The 18,520-nt window shown below is 44.6% G+C and overlaps 1 protein-coding gene across 1 annotated transcript in view; it reads right to left on the bottom strand.

The window, feature by feature from the left end:
* PAIP2 (poly(A) binding protein interacting protein 2) overlaps positions 1-11,808 on the bottom strand; it is a 29,179-nt gene extending 17,371 nt beyond the window's left edge. Inside the window, exon 1 of the mRNA XM_045394944.2 lies at positions 11,682-11,808. The gene's annotated coding sequence lies outside the window, so the exon portion shown is untranslated. The remainder of the gene's footprint in view (positions 1-11,681) is intronic.
* Positions 11,809-18,520: the final 6,712 nt, after the last annotated feature.

Here is an 18,520-nt window from a genome sequence, read left to right as displayed (position 1 = left end):
ATTCTCCTGCCTCAGCCTCCCGAGTCGCTGGGATTACAGGAATGCGCCACAATGCCCGGCTAATTTTGTATTTTTAGTAGAGACGGAGGTTTCTCCACGTTGGTCAGGCCGGTCTCAAAACTCCCAACCTCAGGTGATCCACCCGCTTTGGCCTCTCAAAGTGCTGGATTACAGACAGGCGTGAGCTACCGTGCCGACCTCATGTGTTACTATCTTATCTTTGGCTCATGCCTCATTCTGACCTGCTATACCACTGGCAGGCAGGCTGGGCGTGGTGGCCCACGTCTCTAATCCCAGCACTTCAGGAGGCTGAGGCAGGCAGATCACCTGAGGTCGGGAGTTTGAGACCAGCCTGACCAACATGGAGAAACCCCATCTCTGCTAAAAACACAAAATTAGTCGGGTGTGGTGGTGCATGCCTGTAATCACAACTACTCGGGAGATTGAGGCAGGAGAATCACTTGAACCCAGGAGGCTGAGTTTGCGGTGAGCCGAGATCGCTCCATTGCATTCCAGCCTGGGAAAAAAAAGGCAAAACTCCGTCTCAAAAACAAAACAAAACAAAACAAAAAAACAAAAAAAAAAAACTGGCAGGAATTAACCGAGAAAGCCAATAATTTTTCCCCAGGTTTCTTACATCCTGTATTTGTTTCAAGGCATATTATGCTTTAAAACCCTAAAACTGTCAGAAAATATATCAAAAATAAAAAAGATCAGTATTAATCTCATGCAAAGGAGATAACACGTTTTGATAACACAGCAAGACTAACTCAGAAAGACTAGTTTAATGTATCTAGTAGTCATTAAAATATATGTAAATCAGATTTTCCTAGTGAAAATCACAAAAGAAGTATGGAGTACCTCTTACCCAAAATGCTTAGAACCAGAAGTGTTTTGGGTTTTTTTCAGATTTTGGAATACTGTATTATACTTGCAGTTGAGCATCCCAAATCTGAAATTCTGTGTCATGTTGGCATTCAAAAAGTTCTGGACTTTGGAACAGTTCAGATATCAAATTTTCAAATCGGGATGCTCAATCTGACATAAACAGTAATTTTTCACTTTATGCTTTCAGTATTCATTTGAAAATTTTTGGACAGCGGGGTCTTTGCACAAATTTAGGATCAATTTGTTAGGAACGCAAGCATTGATGTGCAGGCCGATGCGGGAGGATCACTTGGGATCAGGAATTCAAGATCAGTGTGGGAAACATACCAAAACCCCATCTATACAAAAAACATTTTAAATTAGCTGGGCATGGGGGTGTGCACCTGTAGATCCAATTACTTGGAAAGCTGAGACAGGAGGATTACTTGAACCATGATTGCACCACTGCACTCCAGCCTGGGTGATAGAGCAAGACCCCATCTCTCAAAAAAAAAAAAGTGACAGGGATGAATGTAAAAAGTACATGCTACCTACAAAAAAAGAAAAAAAAAAAAAGAAAAAAAAAGTTAGGTGTACAAATGTCTAAAGTGTATGTATTTTTTCCCTCTCCATCTCTGATCCTATCATACAGGTGATTCATCAATGTTAACAGCTTAATATGTATCCTTTCATAATTGTTTATATAAACATGCATAAAGCATTTCTGTATTTTAACAGAATTATATTAAATATATTACATACAATCTTCCCTAGTCAACAGGTATTGGTATACTTAACTTTTTTTTTTTTTTTTTTTTTTTTTGAGACGAGTCTCGCTCTGTCGCCCAGGCTGGAGTGCAGTGGCCGGATCTCAGGTCACTGCAAGCTCCGCCTCCCGGGTTTACCCCATTCTTCTCCTGCCTCAGTCTCTGGAGTAGCTGGGACTACAGGCGCCCGCCACCTCGCCCGGCTAGTTTTTTGTACTTTTTAGTAGAGACGGGGTTTCACCGTGTTAGCCAGGATGGTCTCGATCTCCTGACCTCGTGATCCGCCCGTCTCGGCCTCCCAAAGTGCTGGAATTACAGGCTTGAGCCACCGCACCCGGCCTAATTCACTTTTTAATGGATACAACACCACTTACTGAACCACCTCCTTCTGATGTACACTTACGTTCCCACTTTTTGCCATTACACACAATCCTGCTAAGATCACCTTTTTTTTTTTTTTTTTTTTTTTTTTAGTAGAGACGAGGTAATAGTGCTTCCTATAGGATATATTCCTGTAAGTGGGAATAACTGTGTCAAGGGCCATGTGTATTTTAATTGTAAGAGATGACAAATTATTTATAAAAATGTGGCAATATGCATTCCTATTATACTATTTGGGTGCATCCCTTCTGCTGTATCTTCAACAATTTCAGATATTATATATGTATTGTATTTTATTTTTGCCATCAGATGAGCTAAAAATGACATTTGTTTTCCTTTACAGCTTCTGGAAAGTCTTTTCCATAATGAGATTACATTTCCTGTATTTTCTCTCAGTATTTTTATAGTTTCAAGTTTTTACATTTAAATCTTTAGTTCATGTAAACATCTGAGTATGTGAAGGATCTATATTTTTCCATATAAATTACATCATCCCCCACTAACTAATGAGAGCTTATTCCTCATGTTTATCATAATTAAATTCCCATGTCTGTATCTATTCTGAGATTCTTTATTCCGTAATTGTGTATTTCTATACCAATATCAAAAAATGAAAGAATACAAGGAACACAAACCTTTCATCTAGATTCATCAAACAGCCTTTTGCCTGTTTTCTCTACTTTTTTTTTTTTTTTTGCTTAACCATTTGAGAAGTTGCAGGCATGATCTTTCAACCTCAACTATTTCAATTTTTTTATTTTTATTTTATTTTATTTTTTTTGAGACAGAGTCTCACTCTGTCACCCAGGCTGAAATGCAGTGGCACGATCTCGTCTCACTGCAACCTCCACCTCCCAAGTTTAAGTGCTTCTCCTGTCTCAGGCTCCCGAGTAGCTGGGACTACAAGCACATGCCACCACGACCCACTAATTTTTGCATTTTTAGTAGACATGGGGTTTTGCCATGTTGGCCAGGCTGGTCTCGAACTCCTGACCTTGTGATCCATCTGCCTCGGCCTCCCAAAGTGCTGGGATTACAGGTGTGAGCCACCACACCTGGCGTGTGATTTCTATTTCTAAAGTACAAGAATGATGTATATATATTACACTCATCTTTTTTACTTGATCTGTTCAATTCTGAAAGTGGTTTATCCAAGTCCTCCACTACAGTAGACAGATTATGTGACCCAGTCTGAGAATTGTTGTCTCATAAGGAACTTTTTTTTTTTTTCTTGAGACGGAGTTTCCCTCTTATTGCCCAGCCTGGAGTGCAATGGCACGATCTCGGCTCACCACAACCTCCACCTCCCGGGTTCAAGAGATTCTCCTGCCTCAGCCTCCCGAGTAGCTGGGATTACAGGCATGCGCCACCATGCCCAGCTAATTTTTGTATTTTTAGGAGAGACGAGGTTTCTTCATGTTAGTCAGGCTGGTCTCGAACTCCTGACCTCAGGTGATCCACACACCTTGGCCTCCCAAAGTGCTGGGGTTACAGGCGTGAGTAACCCCAGCACTTTTTTTTTGAGATAGAGTCTCGCTTTGATGCCCAGGCTGGAGTGCAGTGGCGCAATCTCAGCTCACTGCAATCTCTGCCTCCTGGGTTCAAGCAATTCTCCTGTCTCAGCCTCCAGAGTAGCTGGGATTATAGACCCCTGCCACCACACCTGGCTTTTCTTATTTTTATTTTTATTATTATTTTTTGAGATGGAGTCTCGCTCTGTCACCAGGCTGGAGTGTAGTGGCGCATTTCAGCTCACTGCAACCTCTGCCTCCCCAGTTCAAGTTATTCTCCTGCCTCAGCCTCCTGAGTAGCTGGGATCACAGGCACGTGCCGCCACGTCCAGCTAAATTTTGTATTTTTAGTAGAGATGGGGTTTCACCATGTTGGCCAGGATGGTCTTGATCTCTTGACTTCGTGATCCGCCTGCCTCGGCCTCCCAAAGTGCTAGGATCACAGGCATGAGTGACTGTGCCCGGCCTTTTGTATTTTTAATAAAGACCGCGTTTCACCATGTTGGCCAGGCTGGTCTCGAACTCCTGACCTTGTGATCCGCCCACCTCAGCCTCCCAAAGTGCTGGGATTACAGGCGTGAGAGACACCCCGCCCAGCCAGGAATTAACATTTTTGATAACTGATACTTTGTCTTATGTCTTTCACCATAATTTCGTGTTTACTTTTCTTATGCTTTTTCAAATGTTCTATTAACTACTTCTTTCCTATGGTGTTTATTTTCCTACACTTAATAGCTTTAACTATTTTCCTAACAATTAAAAACGTACTCCAAGAGCCTCCCGGGGAGGCAGTGGCTTATGCCTGTAATCCCAGCACTTTGGGAGGCTGAGGCGGGTGGATAACAAGGTCAGGAGATCGAGACCATCCTGGCCAACATGGTGAAACCTGGTCTCCACTAAAAATACAAAAATTAGCCAGGTGTGGTGGTGTATGCCTGTAGTCCCAGCTACTCAGGAGACTGAGGCAGGAGAATTGCTTGAACCCGGGAGGCGGAGGTTGCAGTGAGCTAAGCCGAGGTTGCAGTGAGCTGCAGGTCGCAACAGAGCGACACTCCATCTCAGAGAAAACAAACAACAACAAAAAACAACTCTCTACACCCATTTAGAATGCCTTTCCTTCTCCAATATACCCAACCCAATGCCTGCTCTGAGCCAAGGCAAGCCCTTTAAAATTATTTTACTTACACACTTCTTCCCTCTCAATCTTCAGTTTTGTGGAATTTAGCACTGGTAGATTCCTACTATTAGGTTTTCTCTTACTATATGTTTTAAAATAATTTTTGAATACTTGACACTTCACATTATCCATTTATATTTTACTAAATTCATCACTCAGGACAGGCACGGTGGCTCACACTTGTAATCCCAGCACTTTGGGAGGCCAAGGCGGGCAGATCACCTGAGGTCAGGAGTTCAAGACCAGCCTGGCCAACATGGCAAAACCCTGTCTCTACCAAAAATACAAAAATTAGCTGGGTGTGGTGGCGGGCACCTGTAATCCCAGCTACTGGGGAGGCTGAGGCAAGAGAATTGCTAGAACCTGGGAGGTGGAGGTTGCAGTGAGCAGAGACTACACCCTGTACTTCAGCCTAGGCAATAAGAGCAAAACTCTGACTCAAAAAAAAAAAAACAAAAAAAAAACAAAAATTAGCCTGGTGTGGCCGCGTGCAGTGGCTCACGCTTGTAATCCCAGCACTTTGAGAGGCCGAGACGGGCAGATCACGGGGTAAGGAGATCTAGACCATCCTGGTTAACACGGTGAAACCCCATCTCTACTAAAAATACAAAAAAAATTAGCCAGGAGTTGTGGTGGGCACCTGCAGTCCCAGCTACTCGGGAGGCTGAGGCAGGAGAATGGCGTGAACCCGGGAGGTGGAGCTTGCAGTGAGCCGAGACCATGCCACTGCACTCCAGCTGGGGCAACAGAGCAAGACTCCGTCTCAAAAAAAAAAAAAAAAATTAGCTGGGCATGGTGGTGCTCCCTTGTAGTCCCAGCTACTCAGAAGGCTAAGGCAGAAGAATTGCTTGAGTTTGGGAGGCAGAGGCTGCAGTGAGCCAAGATCACGCCACTGCACTCCAGCCCGGGTGACACAGCAAGACCCTGTCTCAAAAACAAGAATAAATAAATTCATCACTCATAATTGTTTCTCTTTTTTTGACATGGAGTCTCACTCTGTTGCCCAGGTTGAAGTGCAGCTGCACGATCTCGGTTCACTGCAACCTCTGCCTCCCGAGTAGCTGGGATTACAAGCGTGTAACACCATGCCTGGCTAATTTATGTATTCTTAGTAGAGATGGGGTTTCACCATGTTGGCCAGGCTCGTCTCGAACTCCTGACCTCAGGTGATCGGCCCACCTCAGCCTCCTGAAGTGCTGGGATTACAGATATCTGCCACCATGCCGGCCACTCATAATTGTTTCTTATATTCATCATCTTCCCCTAACTTCCTATCTTTGTAAAATAGTTCCAAAGGCTACCTGAGGATTTATCATTCTAAGCCAGTGTCCAAAATATCTTTTGTCTTCATGTTTGAATAAAAATGTTAGTTGTATGGCCTGGCGCAGTGGCTCAGGCCTGTAATCCCACCACTTTGGGAGGCTGAGGTGGGTGGATCATTTGAGGTCAGAAGTTCTACAAAAGCCTGGCCAACATGGTGAAACCCTGCCTCTACTAAAAATACAAAAATTAGTATTTTTTGTATTGGTGGCAGGCACTTGTAGTGTCAGCTACTCAGGAGGTTGAGGCAGGAGAATCGCTTGAATCCGGGAGGTGGAGGTAGCAGTGAGCCAAGATCACGCCACTGCATTCCAGCCTGGGCGACAGAGAGCAAGATAGTCTCAAAAAAAAAAAAAAAAAAAAAAAAACAAAAAAGTTGTAACACCAATATTTCCATGTAAATGTGCTGGAAAAAAAAAAAATAGCTGTAACAGTATTCTCGGGCGGCCGAGACGGGCGGATCACGAGGTCAGGAGATCGAGACCATCCTGGCTAACATGGTGAAACCCTGTCTCTACTAAAAATACAAAAAAACTAGCCGGGCGAGGTGGCGGGCGCCTGTAGTCCCAGCTACTCAGGAGGCTGAGGCAGGAGAATGGCATAAACCTGGGAGACAGAGCTTGCAGTGAGCTGAGATCCGGCCACTGTACTCCAGCCTGGGTGACAGAGCGAGACTCCGTCTCAAAAAAACAAAACAAAACAAACAAAAAAAAGTATTCTGAGACGTCTGTTCTTCCTGTCAATAATCTATTGTCAATAATTCCAACTTTCAATGTTGCAGAAAATCAATTTTCTTTCCTTTTAAAAATCCCGTTCTAGGCTGGGCGCAGTGGCTCATGCCTATAATCCCAGCATTTTGGGAGGCCAAGGCAGGTGGATCACTTGAGGTGAGGAGCTCGAGAGCAGCCCTGGCTAACATGGTGAAACCCCATGTCTTCTAATACAAAATATAAGCCAGGTGTGGTGGTGCACAGCTGTAGTCCCAGCTACTCAAGAGGCTGAGGCAGGAGCATTGCTTGAACCTGGGAGGCAGAGGCTGCAGTGAGCTGAGATGGTGCAACTGCATTCCAACCTGAGCAAAAGAGTGAGACCGCATTTCAAAAAAATAAAAATAGGCCGGGCACAGTGGCTCACACCTGTAATCCCAACACTTTGGGAGGCCAAGGGGTGCGGATCACGAGGTCAAGAGATTGAGACCAGCCTGGTCAACATGGTGAAACCCCATCTCTAAAAACACAAAAATTAGCTGGGCGTGATGGCACATGCTTATAGTCCCAGCTACTGGCGAGGCTGAGGCAGCAGAACCACTTTTGGGAGGCGGAGGTTGCAGTGAGCCAAGATTGCACCACTGCACTCCAGCCTGGTGACAAAGCGAATCTCCGTCTCAAAAAACTAAGTAAAAATTTAAAAATCCTGTTCTAGATGACAGCTTAAGATGTTTAACACTTAAATTCATATATTTCACCAGATTTTGGTTAGGTAAGGGCAATTTTTTCCCAGTACTGCTGCCTGGAAGTCAGCAAACCCTTTCAATTTATCAACTTAGGGCTTTATTGTGTCTTCAGCTGTTTTCCCTCCTGAAATGCCTCTTAAGACATATTGGTTTCCAGCAGCGTCCTTTTACATTGTCTATGGAAGTTTAAAATAAAGAAATTTTTAGGTTTTACAATCTTTCTCCACTAGTTTCATCTTTTAAGAATTCTCATTAAAATTCAAATACAGTTCTCTTCTGTTTCTTTCATTAATCTACCTCCATAGGCACCATCTTTTCTCATTCCCTTGGACTCTGTTTTGAACCACTGTGATCCTTACCTTGTTTGCATATATATATTTAATCGTATTTTATGCATATAATACGTTTAAGCATACTTCCTTTGGCAGTTAGAGGATCGCAAAATTTTTCAATTGGTCTGTTTTCCACACTGAAGTCTGTGAAAAGCACTGAATTTTTTGTTTTACTATTTGGTGCAATAAGGTAACGATTAAAAAACATGGGCTCTGGGCTAGGGCAGTGGCTCACACCTGTAACCCCAGCACTTTGGGAGGCCAAGGTGGGCGGATCACGAGGTCAGGAGATCGAGACCATCCTGGCTAACACAGTGAAACCCCGTCTCTACTAAAAATACAAAAACAAAAATTAGCTGGGTGTGGTGATAGGGCCTGTAGTCCCAGCTACTCGAGAGTCTGAGGCAGGAGAATGGTGTGAACCCTGGAGGCGGAGGTTGCAGTGAGCCGAGATTGTGCCACTGCACTACAGCCTGGGTAACAGAGTGAGACTCCATCTCAAAAACAACAACAAAAAACCATGGGCTCTGGAACCAGGCTGCTTTACTGTGTGACTATGGCAAGTTATTTAATCTGAGTCTCAGTTTCCTCATCTGTTACATGGGAATTAATAACTACCTAGTTAGAGAACCTGGCACATAACAATTAGCATTATCTATCTCGGTGATTAAACGTTTAGGGCAGTTAAAGGTCTCTAGACCAAGGGACAAGGTAAAAATCACAGATCTTAAACCTATAGAGATGAAACAATGTCACAGGAAAATCCCAAAGTCTACCCTAATCTCAATGGTAGTGTAATAAGGGTAATTAGGTGAGAGCAAGGATGGATCATCCTTACTGATAAAAGCTCCGGTACATTAGAAATGTCACCCAAATTTATACAAACTGATAAAGGAAGCAGAGGCAATTCAAATCCCCCAAACTTGTGCCCCTCCAATATGGTGGCCATCAGCTACATAGATCTATTTAATTAAAATTTAGTTCTTCATTTACACTAGCCACATCTCAAGTGCTCATAACTACACACAGTACCTCATCATTGGACAGCACCACTCTATAAACAATGAAAAAATTAAGAAAAAAGGGAGTTACTGGAACTGAACCTTAGCCTATGTCGAATGCAAACTATTCATGCACCTGTGCAACAGGTGGTCTAGATCACAACGGCAAAGACTTGGACAACTTTAATTTAGATCACAGTCAGAAGACCTTAGACCACAGAAGACTGTAGGTTCAAATCCCAGCTATGCTACTTAACCACCTTAAAGTACCCTAGACTTGTCACTAAATCACACAGCACCACATAATGGTTAACAGCACACAATCTCTGGACTATGTGGATTTGAATTCCGACTATCATTAGCTATGTGACATTGGGCAAGTTACTTCACATCTCATTTGTTATCTTCATTTTATAGTAGGGCCTATCTTCTAGCTATGTTGTGGATCAAATTAGTTAATATTTGTAAAAGCAATCAGAACAATGCCTGGCATTATTAAGTGTTACATAAATATTTGCTACATAAAAATAATCTCTCAAGCTTCTATTTCCTTAATTCCCAAGTAGGCAAGATAAAACTTGCTCTTTTGGGAGGCCAAGGCGGGAGGATCACGAAGTCAGGAGATCGAGACCATCCTGGCTAACACGGTGAAATCCCATCTCTACTAAAAATACAAAAAATTAGCCAGGCGTGGTGGCGGGCGCCTGTAGTCCCCACTACTCGGGAGGCGGAGGCAGGAGAATCGCTTGAACCCGGGGAGGCGGAGGTTGCAGTGAGCCGAGATTGCGCCACTGCACTCCAGCACTCTAGCCTGGCGAGAGAGACTCCATCTCAAAAAAAAAAAAAAAAAAAAAAGTTAAAAGAAAAAAACTTGCTCTGCCCATTTCACGTTTCATGGTAATGAATGAATAACAGGATGTAAATTACAAGAAAATGTTTTAAAAGCACAAAACGTTATTAGATTACAAGGCAGAGGTCTTGCCTTCCACATTCTTTAATCTCCCACAGTATCAACCAAATTGCTAAGTGTTGATTTAATAAATTTAAAATTTTTCACTAAAACTGGAGCATCACACTCGAGTCATAAACGGATAAACCTGAATAAGGTGCAGAGTGCTTAAGGAAAAACCTGCTATAAACTCATTCTGACCCAAAGAGGGTGAAATTACCTCAATTTGAGTTCCTAAGGAGCAATATGCACAGCCTTGAATCATTAGAGGAAATCTCCATTCCCTAACCTCCATTCCTTAAAGAAACACAAATGGGCTCTATAGTTATTGTCAAGTTACCTATCCTGTGATATTTTTTGGTGAAAAACAGTTTTCTTCAAGTTCACAACTGACAAGTGGTATAAACAGACTAATTTTCCCCAAATATCCTGTCTTTCACTAACTGGAAACAGAATGACAAAAGCAAATAGTGGAGTCTCATTAAAAATTATTATAGAGAACTTTTACTTATTGCAAACCTAACCTATGCCAGATGAAATTTCAAAAGCGACTTAATGAAAATATAAACCAACGTCTGATCTAACTGCTCTAATGAAAACATTAGCCAGCACACCCAACATGAGCATCTGCTTTCCGTTGGAATAAACGTCAAAGGCTGTCAGCTGCTACACCTTCCAAGGCAAATTGGAAGCCAAATTCTTTCTAGAGTTTGGGGTTTTTATGAGTTGATACGGGTGCCAAATCAGAGAAAAGAGAAACAAAAGGAAACAGGTAAGACCCCTTTTAAGAGTCACTAAAAGGCCGGGCGCGGTGGCTCAAGCCTGTAATCCCAGCACTTTGGGAGGCCGAGACGGGCGGATCACGAGGTCAGGAGATCGAGACCATCCTGGCTAACACGGTGAAACCCCGTCTCTACTAAAAAAAATACAAAAAACTAGCCGGCCGAGGTGGCGGGCGCCTGTAGTCCCAGCTACTCGGGAGGCTGAGGCAGGAGAATGGCGTGAACCCAGGAGGCGGAGCTTGCAGTGACCTGAGATCCGGCCACTGCACTCCAGCCTGGGCGACAGAGCGAGACTCCGTCTCAAAAAAAAACAAAAGAGTCACTAAAAAATATCACTGGTGGCTGCTGCAACAAATGTTTACAAGACATAAGTTCACCACAAGCCTTATTTATTTTTGGTGGCGGTGGCGGGGAAGGAGAGTAAGCACAGAAAATTATTAAAAGGTGAGAGGACCTTACAGTTCATCTAACTCAACGCCCTCCTAGGGTAAGGGTTCCCAGTATTCCAAAGGTTCCTTTTTCCAGGACCTGAGCTACAATACAACCAAAAATAAGGGGTCGGGATGGCAAAGAAACGGGAGAAAGACGATCATCTGATCAGGCCCGTCGACGGTGGCAGCGTTCCCCCAGGACGCCAAGAGTCCGCCAGTTCCTCCGCCCCTCTCCCCCCAAACCCCAGCCTCGGCTAAGGCGCGCACGCGCAGCAAGTAGGGGCTGCGCGTGGCGACGCGCAGGCGTAAAGTGGGTAGAAACAATGAGCTTTGTTGCCGAGGCGGTGGTTGGGGGCAGGGGAAAGGGTACCCGGCGGAGGGAGAAAGGACCGGGGAAATAGGCAATAAAGCGAAGTGCTATCCCGGCAGCCCTCGCGCCACTGAGGACCCGGATAGAGAGCTGCGAGATCCAAATCATTAATAATGACAATGAAAAAAAAAGCGACGGCCATGTCTCAGAGAAGAGAGACACGAAGTCGGCCCAAGCTAATCCCTCAGACTTGGTGGAAAGAGGCAGTGAACAACCGAGGCCGCAAGGGACTCGGTGGCCAATCACCCAGGGAACCCTTTAGGCCCCTCTGCCGTCGCCGACGTGCTGTCGCTCGACCGCCGCACCCCTATCGCCACTCCGCCCGAGGGGACCCCCTCACCCAGTGCACAGCAGCGGGGACGGCAGCCAACGAATCCTGTCGGCCTCCGCGGATCTCCACAGGCAGCGCCGCTCCCCCGCTCGACGTGCGCTTCGCCCGCCGCCTCCCTTCTCCAGTCCAAACAAACACCCTAGCCCGGAAGTGACTTCACTTCCGTCGCCGCCAGCCCCGCCCTCTTTTCTGTCAGCTCTGCCCTCCGAGGCCACTAGAGGCCGCGCGCGAGAACGCGCGACCCCGAAGGCTGTCTCGAAGGCTGTCTCCAAGGCTGCACACGGGTGCACGCGCAACGGCCTTTTAGCGTGCCCCTGCGGCCGCCTGCCGGGTGTACCGGGAACGCTGTCGCACGCTCTCTCTGAGAGGCAGGAATGGGGGCGTACCACTGTTCCCACACCCGCCCCTCTTCCGGGAATGATGGGATGCAATGAGTGAGGCAGCTGGACACTGAAGAGCACCCTGACAAGACACACAGGCGTGGACTTTTACAGACGTCACACACACACCCCAAAAAAGTAATATTTAGATGACATAGCACACACACACCCATACACACCCCAAGAATGATACACAATGTCACACAAACAGCGACATGCACCGAGTCACATCAAGATCCTGACACAGAAAAATAATAAACTAAGGGTAATCACAGAGGCGTACTAAATGATATGCAAACACCCGCACTCAGACACGTGCAGGCACAAAAACACACTTTTTGAAGCTGGATGCAAACGCAAAATACAAATACATGTGCAAACTTCTTTGTGGCTAAAGGAGGAAATGCTGTTTCCACACAGGATAGAGGAGTGTGACTTCTGGGTTCAAGAATTTCCTAGTCCGTGGCCGGGCGCGGTGGCTCAAGCCTGTAATCCCAGCACTTTGGGAGGCCGAGACGGGCGGATCACGAGCTCAGGAGATCGAGACCATCCTGGCGAACACGGTGAAACCCCGTCTCTACTAAAAAATACAAAAAACTAGCCGGGCGAGGTGGCGGGCGCCTGTAGTCCCAGCTACTCGGGAGGCTGAGGCCGGAGAATGGCGTAAACCCGGGAGGCGGAGCTTGCAGTGAGCTGAGATCCGGCCACTGCACTCCAGCCTGGGCGACAGAGCCAGACTCCATCTCAAAAAAAAAAAAAAAAAAAAAAAAAAAGAATTTCCTAGTCCGTGATTCTGGGTGCACCGGCCCCATAGTTATTCTTACCCATGCTTCCTTCCCGTCATCGTTGAGAAGCCCCAAGATACATTTCTAGCGACACTAAGCAATGTAAAGAAGAGAGTATGTGTTTTTGTTTGTTTGAGACAGAGTCTGGCTCTCTTGCCCAAGCTGAAGTGCAGTTGTGCCATCTCGGCTCCCTGCAACATCCACCTCCCGGGTTCAAGCATTTCTCCTGCCACAGCCTCCCGAGTAGCTGGGACTACAGGTGCACACCACCACACCCCGCCAATTTTTGTACTTTTAGTAGAGATAGAGGTTTCACCGTGTTGGCCAGGATGGTCTCGATCTCCTGACCTCGTGATCCACCTGCCTCAGCCTCTCAGAGTGCTGGGATTACAGGTGTGAGCCACCGCACCCGCCCAAGAGTATGTGTTTTACAAATCTGGATGTTCAAATGTGTAGACACTATCTTTGAAAGAGGGACATAAACTAGTTTCTTCCCTTTGGAGAGGGAAAACGAGCGACTAGGAAACGGGTGCAAATAACTGTCTTTTTACTCTCCTGAAAAATTTGAATCTTTTAAAAACAATATGTTTGTAGTATTTACTAAGACAAAAAATTCCCTCCATGGGAAGGCTTGAATTTAGAAACAGGGTTGTTTCTCTTCAGAGCTATTTCATTCACTGAATACTGTTCTGGGCCAGTCCAAAGCCCCAAAGAAATGAATGCAGGTGGTTCTACCCTAGCTCCTGGGTCAACCACTTTGGCAGCACTTACAGGTCTATATTCTAAACTGTGAAGATAAGCTATCAACCTGAGGCTGCAGGAAGTCTGAACAGAACAACATAGGTATTTATATAGTCTGAGATGACCCAGACACTCTTCTGAAGACACAGTCTTGCTCTATCACCCCGGCTGGAGTGCAGTGGCATGATCACAGCTCACTATAGCCTCAACCTTCCTGGCTCAAGCAATCCTCCCACCTCAGCTTGTGAAGTAGCTGAGTACCACCATGCCTGGCTAATTTTTGAATTTTTTTGTAGAAATGAGGTTTTGCCACATTGCCCAGGCTGGTCTTGAACTCCTGGGTTCAAATGATCTGCCCACTTCAGCTTCCCAAGGTGCTGGGATTACAGCTGTGAGCCACACGGCCTGGCCTAACCCAGACTCTCTTAAAAGGTAAACACGAAGCCGGGTGCGGTGGCTCACGCCTGTAATCCCAGCACTTTGGGAGGCCGAGGTGGGCGGATCACAAGGTCAGGAGTTCGAGACCAGCCTGGCCAACATGGTGAAACCCTGTCTCTACTAAAAATACAAAAATTAGCCAGATGTTTTAGCACACTCCTGTAGTCAGCTACCCATGAGGCTGAGGCAGGAGAATCGCTTGAACCTGGGAGGGAGGTGGAGGCTGCAGTGAGCCGAGACCATGCCATTGCATTCCAGCCTGGGTGACAGAGTGAGACTCTGTCTTAAAACAAACAAAAAGGTAAACATGAGATAATTGAATTTGTTATTTAGTAACACAATCCACTTAACTGGTTATAATGGTAATAAAAAATATTTGATAAAACATGTGAAACACTCAAAAGACCAATGCTGTTTTTCCCACACAAAGGGGTTAAGATCTCAATTTCCAGATCGCATTGAGAGTTCACCACTGTGGCTAAGCGTCAGGAGCCCAGTATTTCCTTGGCATTCTCTAGACACAAGGACACTGCTCGATTGCAAAATAAACTTCAATGTAACAATATTATGCTTGGATAGTGATGGTGATGATCTATAAATGGAAAACAAAATAATGAAGGCTAACAAGTTTGCTAATGATAAGGAAAGACACTGCAATGGGACCAACAGAGAGATCCAGTTTTAAAACACTGAAAAAATTTACGTAGCTGGTTCACATAGTAACCATCTTAAGATGGAGGTTGAAGTAGAAATCAGAAGACCCAGGATGGCTATGAGTAGGCCCCACTGTAAATCATCACCTTCCTACAGACCTCTCATTTCTCATCAATGTAAAAAGTATGTACCTTCTTACCCCAACACTCCAAATATAGGAATCTACCCAAATGGACAGATGTAAAGAGAGACATGTAAGAATATAGCCTGGTTATAAAACCCAAAAGATCAAAATGCCTAACAGGAAATTGGTTAAATGAATAATGATGCATTAAAATAAAATCATTTAAAATATGTATATTCATTGATATAGAATATATCAATGCTTTTTAAAAAAGCAGGTTGCAAAACAGCATGTTTGTACAATCTTTCAAAATTTTATATGTAAACAGGCACGAGTAGATATAAATGCCAAGTATCCAATAGAGTGGTCATCAAAATGTTAATAGTAGTATTTCCAGGTGGTCAGATTTCAAAGGAATCATTATTTTCTGAATTTTAAAATAGTCTAAATTCTCTAGGAAAGCTTGAATTGCATATTGCATTTATAAACAGGAAAACACCCCCTTCCCCACCCCAAAATGAACTCTAACATAGGTTCCTGTAGTGCTTCGGTAATGGTCTTGTCCCTATGCTCCTTTGTATTAAGCTAGGCAGAGAATGTAGCTAGCTAGGGCAGGTACGTAGGGTTGAGTAAGGGCCTAACACTACAGGGTAAGCAAAGGTCCCTGCTCTGAATGAGGTGAGGCGATAAAGTATTATTCAGCTTTTAAAATGCCTACTTATGTCTGCACTGATCTAGGCACTGAGGATACCACAGACAGTAAGTGGTAGGTTTTCCTAAAAAAGTTGTTTAGTGAAGTTTAAAACTCACCTGGCCTTAAAGAGCCAAACTTGTGTAGGTTGAATAGGCAGCATGGTCAGGATTTGGAAAACAATGTGTAAGTGTAGAATAGGTAAACGTTTTTGCAGAATCATCATGTGTGCCTACAGATGTGCTGAATAACTGGAAAGGCAGAAGCAATTCCTCTCTTCCAGCTGGAAAAACCCTTCCCTGCTGACTTTGTGCAGCTCAGCTTTTTGTTTCCATGTCCTCCCCATGTTCGGCTCTCTAGAAGCTTGCCTTTTAAAATAAGATGGGCCAGAGATACACTTGGAGTTTCAGCAGAAGCAACCAAAATCAGAAAAATGAACTAGGAAGTATCATGAAAGTCTCCCTATCCATTACAGCAATCATCACTTAAACTGCAATCCTTTTCCACAGGCTCTCACACCATAAAGCAGGTTTCCCTATTCAAATAGGGCATAGGCTAGGTTCTGTGGCTCACACCCATAATCCCAGCACTTTGGGAGGCTGAGGCAGAGGAATGCTTGAGGCCAGGAGTTCAAAACTAGCCTGGGAAACTTACCAAAGCCCCGTGTTCACAAAAAATTTAAAAAAATAGCTAAGTGTGGTGGCACATTCCTGTAAATCCCAGTTACTCATACGCTGAGGCAGGAGGCTTGCTTAAGCCTAGGAGTTCGAGGCTGCCATGAGCTATCAGTGTGCCACCGCATCCCAACCTGGTAAGACGGTGAGGCTGTCTCTAAAAAAAAAACAGGTGGGGGTGGGCCAGGTACAGTGGCTCACACCTGTAATCCTAGCACTTTGGGAGACCGAGGTAGGCGAATCACTTGAGGTCAGGAGTTTGAGACCAGCTGGGCAGCATGATGAGACCTCTGTCTCTTCTAAAAGTATAAAAATAAAAATTAGCCAGGTGTGGTTGCACACCTGTAGTCACAGCTACTGGGGAGGCTGAGGCAGGAGAATCACTCGAAACTGGGAGGCGGAGGTTGCAGTGGGCTGAGATCACGGCACTGCACCCCAGCCTGGGTGTCAGAGCAAGAATCCCTCTCAAAAAAGAAAAACAAACAAACAAAAAACTAGGGTTTATGCAAGTGTAGCAAAAAAAGTAAAATGTGCCGGGCATGGTGACTTACCCCTATAATCCCAGCACATTGGGAGGCCTAGGGGGATCTCTTAAGCCCATGGATTTGAGACCAGCCTGAGCAACATAGCAAGACCGCATCTTCTAGACACATACACACACAACCCCTACAAAAATTAGCTGGGCATGGCAGCACATGGCCGTAGCCCTAGCTACTTGAGAGGTGGAGGCAGGTGGATCACTTGAGTCCCGGAGTTCGAGGCTGCAGTGAGCTATTTATTGCCTGGGTGACAGCGCCAAAGCCCGTCTCAAAACAAAAACAAAACAAAACAAAACAGAGTTGATAGTTATTAAGTAGCTAGGATCTGATTGCTCTGTGATGTTTCAAATTTTCCCATCATGTAGGAAAACAAACTCTTCCATTTAAATCTCAAAAGCCAAATGGCCAATAAGCAGCAGCTACTTCTTATTTAACAACCCTGTCAAAGTTGAGCCAACTGAAATTGGTCCCGTTTTTGATAGGCAGGGGCAAGGAGTGAAGCTTGAAAAGCATTTCGTCCTAATCAAAGGTAGGACTCCTGCTGCTCTTTGTGTATACTCTTTTGGATCAGGTCCTTAGAAGAAACTTCTCATAGGCCGGGCACGGTGGCTCACACCTGTTATCCCAACACTTTGGGAAAACAAAGTGGGCGGATAACTTGAGTCCAGGAGTTTGAGAGACTAGCCTGGGCAATATGGCAAAACCCCTCTACAAAAAATATAAAACTTAGCTGGGTGTGGTGGCGTGCACTTGTAGCCCCAGCTACTGTGGAGGCTGAGATGTGGGAATCACCTGAGACTCGGGAGATGGACGCTGCAGTAAGCCATGATTGCACCACAGCACTCCACCCTAGTGACAGTGAGACCCTGTCTCAACAACAACAAACAAGAAAACTTCAAAGGCAGGAGAAGACCAAAAACTTTAAGAATAAATCCTTTAAAATTAATATAATTGGGCTGGCTCACATCTGTAATCCCAGCACTTTGGGAGGCTGAGGCAGGTGGATTGCCTGAGGTCAGGAGTTCAAGACCAGCCTCGCCAACATAGTGAAACCCTGTCTCTACCAAAAAAAAAAAAAAAAAAAAAAAAAAAAGAAAAAATAATTAGCCGGGCGTGGTGGTGGGCACCTGTAATTCCAATTCCAGCTACTTAAGAGGCTGAGAATAGTTTGAATCCGGGAGACAGAGGTTGCAGTGAGCCGAGATCGCACTATTGCATTCCAGCCTGGACAGCAAGAGTAAAACCATGTCTCCAAAAAAAAAAAAAAAAAAAAAAAAATTCTCTTCAAAATTAATCATGTTACTTCTCGACTGTTCTCATCAAGAATTTTTTCAACTAACCTCCATAGGGAGTTATTTGGACAAAAATTCTCTCAAGTTTCAGGCTATTACCCAATTACCAGTGCTTTAACTGAGATCCATCAGCAAGTTAGATCTGCCAGAGTGACAGAATTAACCATTTCCACTTTTCCATTCTCATTAAATTTCAGCAAACTAGCTGTTACCAAGCATCATCATTAGTTCCTATGTAAAGCTTGAGAGGTGCAAAATAAAGGAAAAACAAAGATAATAAACCGCTTGACCAGGCAAAATGGCAAACTCCTGTTGTAGTTCTATTCCACTAACATTCCTTGCAATTTCTTACCATATCCCCAACAAAATTACAAAACTTTGTTTGGCTAAAAATAAAGGGTAACAGTATCTACGGCTCTGAAAGAGGTTGTCTCCCATAAATGATTTTTTTTAAAAAAGGTGACTATATAGTTTTTCCTTTAGTTTTAGCTTTGGAAAGAGTAGCAAAACCAGTACCTCAGGCAATAGTA

The sequence above is a fragment of the Macaca fascicularis genome, chromosome 6 (assembly GCF_037993035.2).
Source record: "Macaca fascicularis isolate 582-1 chromosome 6, T2T-MFA8v1.1".
Lineage (NCBI taxonomy): Eukaryota > Metazoa > Chordata > Mammalia > Primates > Cercopithecidae > Macaca > Macaca fascicularis.
This window is presented reverse-complemented; position numbering and strand designations above follow the sequence as displayed.